The sequence below is a fragment of the Heterocephalus glaber genome, unplaced genomic scaffold, assembly GCF_053883595.1.
Source record: "Heterocephalus glaber isolate CG9 unplaced genomic scaffold, H.glaber_assembly_v1.0 deba00000943, whole genome shotgun sequence".
In the NCBI taxonomy this organism is placed as follows: Eukaryota; Metazoa; Chordata; class Mammalia; order Rodentia; family Bathyergidae; genus Heterocephalus; species Heterocephalus glaber.
In genome coordinates this window covers 11,593,620-11,600,816 of record NW_028258175.1, presented here as the reverse complement: position 1 = coordinate 11,600,816, position 7,197 = coordinate 11,593,620, and the positions used below count along the sequence as shown (strand labels likewise).

The window sequence follows — 7,197 nt, the reverse complement described above, 5'->3', positions numbered from 1 at the left end:
TGTTTTCTTTCTTTCTCCATTTATTTAGTTAATTTTATTTATTCATTTTTATTTATTTATTTAGAGTCTCACTGTGCAGCCCAGGGTGGCCTTGAACTCACAGCAATCCACCTGGCTCAGCCTCCTGGTGCTGGGATTTACAGCCGTGTGCCACCACAACAGGCTTATTTTTTCCTTAATAAACTTTTCTTCTGGGGGGAAGAAGAGGTTAGTCCAGGAATTCCTCTATGCTTCTCGCCGCTTTCCCCATGGCTGACATCTGACTTCACATGGCACATTTGTCACAACTAAGAGATTAGCATCAGGACATTGCTGTTCGCCAAACCCTGGGCTTTATTTGGGTTTCACCAATTTTTTCACGATGCCATTTTTTGTTCCAGGACCCAGTTCAGGGCTCCGTACCCAATTTCCCTGCCGCTGTGTTAACATTTGTCACAAGTAACCAGCCAATACTGATGTGTCATTGCTGTGTACACTGTGTTCAGATTTCCTGTATTCCCAGTGCCTTTTCTCTGTTCCCAGATCCTGCGCTTCCCGGGCTTCTCCCAGCCCCAACAACTTCAGCAGCAGGATGAAGTCCTGTTGGGCTGTAACCCCAAGCGTCCGGTGTCCCGGTGCAAACTCCTTCCCTTGTCTCTGATAACCCTGAGGGCTCAGGAGTACTGGCCGCTACCTTTTCTGTCCCTCCCTTGGGGCTTGTCTGATGTTTTCTCGTGACCAGACAGGTTGAGTCTTGGGGAGGTCTACAGAAGGGAAGTGATTGCTCCCGCTTCCTCTCCAAGGCTCGGGCTCCAGGGTTCCTGAACTGGGTCACCTGCGGAGGCCGCTGTCTCCCTGCCATTCTGCCCAGCAGAGTCACTGGGCACAAGCCCTGCTTGCAGGGTGGGCGTGAGGCATGCGCACTCCTAGAGATAAAAAGATGGCGGTTCACCTCCGCAGTCCCGTCTCCCGACGCAGGCCATTGGTCAGCTGCGCCAGCACGTTTTTGATTGGTGACCGCAGTCCAAGCCTCACTGCCTATCAAAGTTGGCGGGAAAACGGCGCCGCGCCGAATGGCTTCTGCTACTGACTCGTTCACCAGCGGCGGCTCAGCGGCTGTGGGGCTGCCGCAGTCGCCGCCGCTGAAGGTGCTGGCGGAGCAGCTGCAACGCGACGTGGAGGGCGCCCCAGGCGCATGGCGGCTGTCGCGGGAGGCGACGGGCCGCGCGCCCCTGGAGCTGGCGGCCGTGTGGATGCAGGGCACCATGGTGGAGGTGGGCCGCTGCGAGGCACGGCTGCGGGACCCGAGCGGGGCCTTCTCTTGTGTGCGGCCTGGAGCGGGTGCCGCGAGGGCGGCTTTGTCTGGTCCCAGGTAACACCCGGCCTCATCCCGCTCGCGAAGGCGGGCTCGGATCCGGCCAGGGGGCTAAGGGTGAGTCGCGCTCAGGAACGGGGCCTGCCTGTCACCTTCGGCCTCCCCACAAACACAGGTGGCCCCACGCGATGGGTGTGGGCGTCACCCGCAGCCCCTAAAGAGAGACACGGATTCCTGGGACTCGGCAGGCCCCCTAGTCCTGATCCCAGGCCTTCTGTGTTTGTCACAAGCTCCCTCCCCACGGTTTTCATTTTTTCTCATTAAGTTTTGGGAAATACTGCCCTAGGAGACGCCTATACATCTTTAATATCCCAACTAAAGCACACCTTCCTTGGGGGAAGCTGCTGGGACCCCCGAGAAAGGGGGACCCTCCTGTCCCTGTCCTTTGAGACACTGTCCTAATTCACTCATGCCTCTCCTGCACACAGCTGGTCCTGAATGAGACCTAAGCACATCAGGCTCACCTGGGGGACATGGAAAAGCCCAGGGTTTCTGTGTCTAAAGTGGAGGGGAGGCTGAGAGGGTGTGTTTCCAGTCAGCTCCAGTCACGGTCTTGGCTGTGTGGTTCTCACAGCAGCAACTCAGCATCTGGCCCCGTGCCTGACTCATAGACCTCCAAGAACCAGTGACAGCACTGGGCATCAGGATCTCATCTCACTCATTCGCTGATTGCCAGCGTCACTTGTGCAGTAGGCCTGTGTGAGGCACCTGGGCTGCAGCCAACACCCAGAGAGGTAAGGCCAGCTAGGAAGACACACTGGGAAGATCTCTCATCCTTGTGGAGGTACAGCATGGTCCAGGGAGGCTGCTAGAGGATGTGCGGGTTAAGCTTAGGAAGTCTAAAGAATCTGTAGGTTGGGCCTGGGATTTAGTTCAGTGGTTTTGCTGCCTGCTGCGCAAGCTCAAGGACCCGAGTTCGATCCCTGGTACCAAAAAAAAAAAAAGTTAAAAAAATGTATTTGTCACAGTCCATCATTCATTAGCATGGATAGGAGGAGTGCTGAGTCTTTTTTTTTTTTTTTTTTAAAGAATCTATAGGTCTCCTCCGTGGTTCCCTTCCTTGTGAACTCAGGCCAAGGTCACTTTATCCCCAAGGGGCCTTTCTATTCAGAGTCACCCAAGTAGAGGCAGGATAGGTCAGTGGTCTTTCCGGGATGGCTTTGGACTCAGAATTAATTTGAACTCCTGGCCCCACACCTTCCCTGCTGAGCTGTCTGGTACACTTTTAACCTTTGAGTGTGGATTCCCTCTGTGAGAAAGAGCAGCAATTCCTGCCTATTGTGTGGACACTCCATGGTAAATGACGGCCTTGACATTGCTTATGCCAAAGCTCCAGTCACCTGTGACTTCACTGCAGGCTCCAGCTCCCTCCCTGTGCCACCCTTGCCCTGGGCTCTGGTCGCATTCCAGCACACGATTAGCAGATGACAAGCCTGGGTCTCTTTTCACACAGCCTGCAAACTAAAAATGCTTTTCACATCTTTAAATGGCTGAAAAAAATTATGACTTGTGCAAGCTCTGTAAAATTCAAATGTTAGCTCCCATAAGTGAAGTTTTATTCAAACACATTCATAATATACAGGGTTGCTGTCCCATTGTAAGTACAGAGTTGAGTAGTGACAGCAGGGTCCCTACGGCCCACAAGCTTAGAATACTTACTGTCTGGTCCTTCAGAGAAAAAGTTGGCCTTAGCTTTGCCCTCAAACTTCATTCATGCTGCTTGGTGTCTCAGCCCCCAGGGAGTTCCTTGAAGATGGGCTTGGGCAGTCACCCGAGTCATTCCCCAGCTCTGGTGTAAGCCTGGTGCCCAGTAGATACCTCCGTGTTTTAGGCAAATGGGCCCACATACCCGCAGGTAGCGGCCATGTCATATCTCTTGCTAATTCATGGTTTTATAAAACTAAGTCATTCCTTCAGGCATGGAGCCAGGGAAGTAAACAGGTCACTGTGATGCAAAGACTGTTGTAGAGGTGAGCCCAGGACACAGTGGAGGACGACTCTCCTTTTTTTCTTTTTCAGAGGGTGCTCATGTCATTGCCTCATAGTCAGGAGAGTGGCAGTTTCCGTGTATGTGAAGTGCTTAGGACAGTCCCGCACCACAAAAGTACACGGGGACTTAGCCACTGCTGATCTCTCAGGCTCCTCAGAAGGACTCTGGCTGCAGAGCATGGGGTTGCTTTTGTTCTCGTCCACCTCTTTTGGTCTGTCTGGAGTTTACTTGGGGGCAGAAAGTGGCACAGAGGAGGGACGGCGGTCCAGGCTCAGTAGTCCGGGGATGGCTTCCTGGGGAAGGCACCCCTGAAGTTCCAGTTGGCATAATCTGTGGGGACCGAGTCTCCTGGATTGCATGGGACTGAGAGCGCCCTGGGATGCAGAACTTCCAGTGTTAGAGCTGGGCAGTCTGTCATCTTGTGTCTGTGTTCAGTGACGGGGGACCGTTCAGTTCCACAGAACAGCAAGGTTCCTTGGAATTCTGGAGGCAGGGGATAGTGGGGTGCTACGGGGTCAGCAGTGAAAGGGGTGTGGGGGGTCCCACCCTGATGGAGCCCTGTGGCTGTTGGTGAAGGGCCCTCCCTGCTGCAGGGTGGCCTTGATGCTCACACTGTTGGCGCTGCTCAGTCTCTGGAGCCCCTAGCAGCTTCTCTTTGGAAAGGTTGAGTGCTGAAGATGCAATCTGGTGAGAAGTTTCCCTGCCCTCCAGCTGCCCGGTCTGTAGGCTGAGCCGAGGAACACTGTCCCCCTCGGCTGCACTGGGTGGCAAAGTTCTGAGGCAGGAGCTGCCCCAGGAACAAGGATTACACTGGGCAGGTGGGGAGCAGAAGAGCTGGAGAGGGAGACCACTGGTGCCACTGGCATGGCCAAGGCAAGAGGATGGAGGCTTTGGGAGGGGAGGCAGCCTGGAGAGCTGCTTCACGGCAGGAGGGTGCTGGGGAATGAGTGGGATTAGTCACAGTGTATGAGGCTCTTGCCTCCATCTGGCTGTGTGTCTCCTAGCAGGTCTCCTGTTCACCTTTCCCGGGTCTCTGTGTGTATGTGTGTGGTACCGGGGATTGAACCCTGGGCCTTCACACTGAGCTACATCCTCAGCCCTTTCCTTGTTTTTTACTTTGAGACGGGTCTTGCTAAATCACTAAGTTGGTCAGGCTGGGGTCCAACCTGCTGTCCTCCTGCCTCAGCCTTGCAGTCCTTCGGTTGCTGAGGGTATCCTCTCTACTAGCACTTTATGGCTATCGACAGAATATGGCAAGTGTAGTTTTAGAACTACTGTATCCCCTGTCACAGAGGAACTAGAGCGAAATCTGGAGGTGGTCTTAGAAAGCCCTAAGTGCATCCTGCCTGGGGTGGATACCTGAGGGTCACGGGCAGCTTGCCTGGCTTCCCTCGGCCAAAGCCTGAGCTCACTCAGCCCTGACGATGGGAGCAGGGCATGCAGAGGGGCTGGCAGCCTGCCTGTCCCTCTTGCTGTGTTTGGGGAATTTTTTTACACAATTGCATTTTGTGTGATTTGAGTCTGGCCAAGTTTTGCTTTCAAGGAGAGTCACTTCCCCAAGGGAGTGGGAAGAGAATCGTGGTTAATGCGTCATTCTGTCACCCTTTTGGCAGCCTGACCTCTCCTTGATTTGCTTGTGTGTGCTCAGATGCAGGGCTGCTCGGATACAGTTGGAAGTGGCAGGGAGTGGTCCTGGGAGATTGGAACAGTGTAGCAGTGTATGGTAGTGTGTGCTGATGCCTGCCCGACCGTTTTGGCGACACTGAGGGAAAATTGGATTTGCTTTTCAGCTGGCTAGGAGTGGCTCGGCAGAAAAAGAACCTGTTCTGTTCACAGAAACTAGTCAGATACTCTATGGCATTGAGCAAAGAGCAGAACTAGAGAAAAGCTTGGAGTTTCTGCCCTGCTCGGGGTGGTCTGCCTGATTATAACTTCCCCGGATGTGGTCTCCATTCCTTGGGCATGATAACATTGTATTTCACAGTTCTGTTTAACATATTAAAACCAGAAATCGAAGAAGATGCAGATGTCATTTTCCAGGTTAAATATTGAATTCATTCATACATGTGTATATTCTGTCACTGCCTTTGTTTTGGTATCTACTATCCAAATTTTAATTTAATTAATTGCTTCCTTGTGGTACTAGGGATGGAACCCAGGGCCTCGCCTGAGTCAGACAAGTGCTCTGTCACTGAGCTACACCTCTAGCCCTGGAATTCCACTGTAGCTGTCTCCGATTTCTTTCTCTGACTTTACTGGGTGGCGAGGGCGGAGGGTGGTCCCCAATCCTCTTGTTCACATGCACATTACCACAGGCTTTCCTCCTTTTCCTAGGAAAGTATGTGATGGTGATGGGAGTGGTGCAGGCCTTGTAGCCCCGAGCCGTGCCTTCAAGCTGTGAAGATGACAGATCTTTCCGATAATCCCGTCCACGAAAGCATGTGGGAACTGGAAGTGGAGGATTTACACAGGAACATTCCTTAGGTGACACTGGAACTGGCATTACAAACAACCTTCCCCCCCGTAATGATCTCAGTTCTGACTGTGTGGGTTCATGGACATCTCTCATGTATATTTTATTGACATTGTGTATTTCTCAAAAGAGCCACAGAGAGAACTGCTTTGGTTGACGCAGGGGTCTGGATGCAGGGATTTTTAAGGGTTAGGAGGCTGCAGTTAACTCGGCCTCCACTGTCTCTTGCTTTGACTGTGTTTGCTAATGAAAAGCAGATGCTGGGATTACAAACGTACACCACCATGCCGGGCACATTCAGCTCTCTTTGTGCTTCAGATCCCACCCAGATATTGAGGATCCATTTCGGTTAGCTAGCTTCCTTCACAGGGCAGGGGGCAGTTTTAGATGTTGTCAGAATTTCTCTTTGAAATTAAAAAACCGAGAATGAGAACAACTTTCATTACTTTACCTAAACTTCTGTTTCATAACTGTCAAGACACAGCAAGGAAGCAATCTCCTGGTTTAGAGTTCTTACATCTTTTTGTATGGAATGAATTGTGTTATGATTGTATTGAATGTTGGATTTCTGTTCCCTATTTCTTTATTACACATGCTGGATTTATCGTTAGAGTATAAATACCAAGGAAGTCATACTGTATTCCAACATTGCAGTAGAGTTTTGCCTGAATTATTGATACTGTACCACTAATAAAATTTTATGTGCTGTATTTTTTATTTTTATTTATTTTTTTATTTTATTTTATTGGTACCAGGGATCGAACTATGTGCTGTATTTTTTAAAAATAAACTTTATCTTTAAAAACAGTTTTGGGTTTGCAGAAAAATCAAGCAGAAAGTATATATACGTTTCCATATGCCCCACACTGTCCTCCCCAGCTTCTATTATTAACATCCGTTAGTGTGACACATTTGTTACTATTGATGGGCATTTGATTACATTGTTACATTGATATATTCTTATCAGCCAGCTTTTACACTAGGGTTCTTGCTGTGTGCTACATTCTGTGGGTTTTACAAATGCATAATGACATGGATCAATCTCATAAAAATCCTCCATGTTCCCTCCTTTCATCAACCTCCCAACCACTGATCTATTTCCTGTTTTGCCTTTTGCAGAGTATCATATAGTTGGTTCATACAGTATGTAGATTTTATAGCCTGGCTGCTTTCACTTAAAATGCATTCAAAGTTTCTCCATGTCTTTTTCCAGCTAGGTAGCTCCTTTCTTTTTGTCACCAAAGGTGATGCTGCATTATATGCACGTAGTTTGTTCATCCAGGCTACCTGTTGAAGGACATCTTGTTTGATCCCAGTCTTTGAGAATCATGAAGGGAGCTGCGGTACAATTTTGTGTGGACAGAAAGAAGTTTTCTCCTC

General features: G+C 50.3%; 1 pseudogene across 1 annotated transcript; it reads left to right on the top strand.

The window, feature by feature from the left end:
- The first annotated feature begins 221 nt into the window (after positions 1-221).
- Positions 222-6,624, top strand: LOC101707989 (recQ-mediated genome instability protein 2-like; annotated as a pseudogene). The gene is made up of 2 exons (XR_015450489.1): positions 222-1,351; positions 5,679-6,624. The product of XR_015450489.1 is annotated as a recQ-mediated genome instability protein 2-like (transcript).
- Positions 6,625-7,197: the final 573 nt, after the last annotated feature.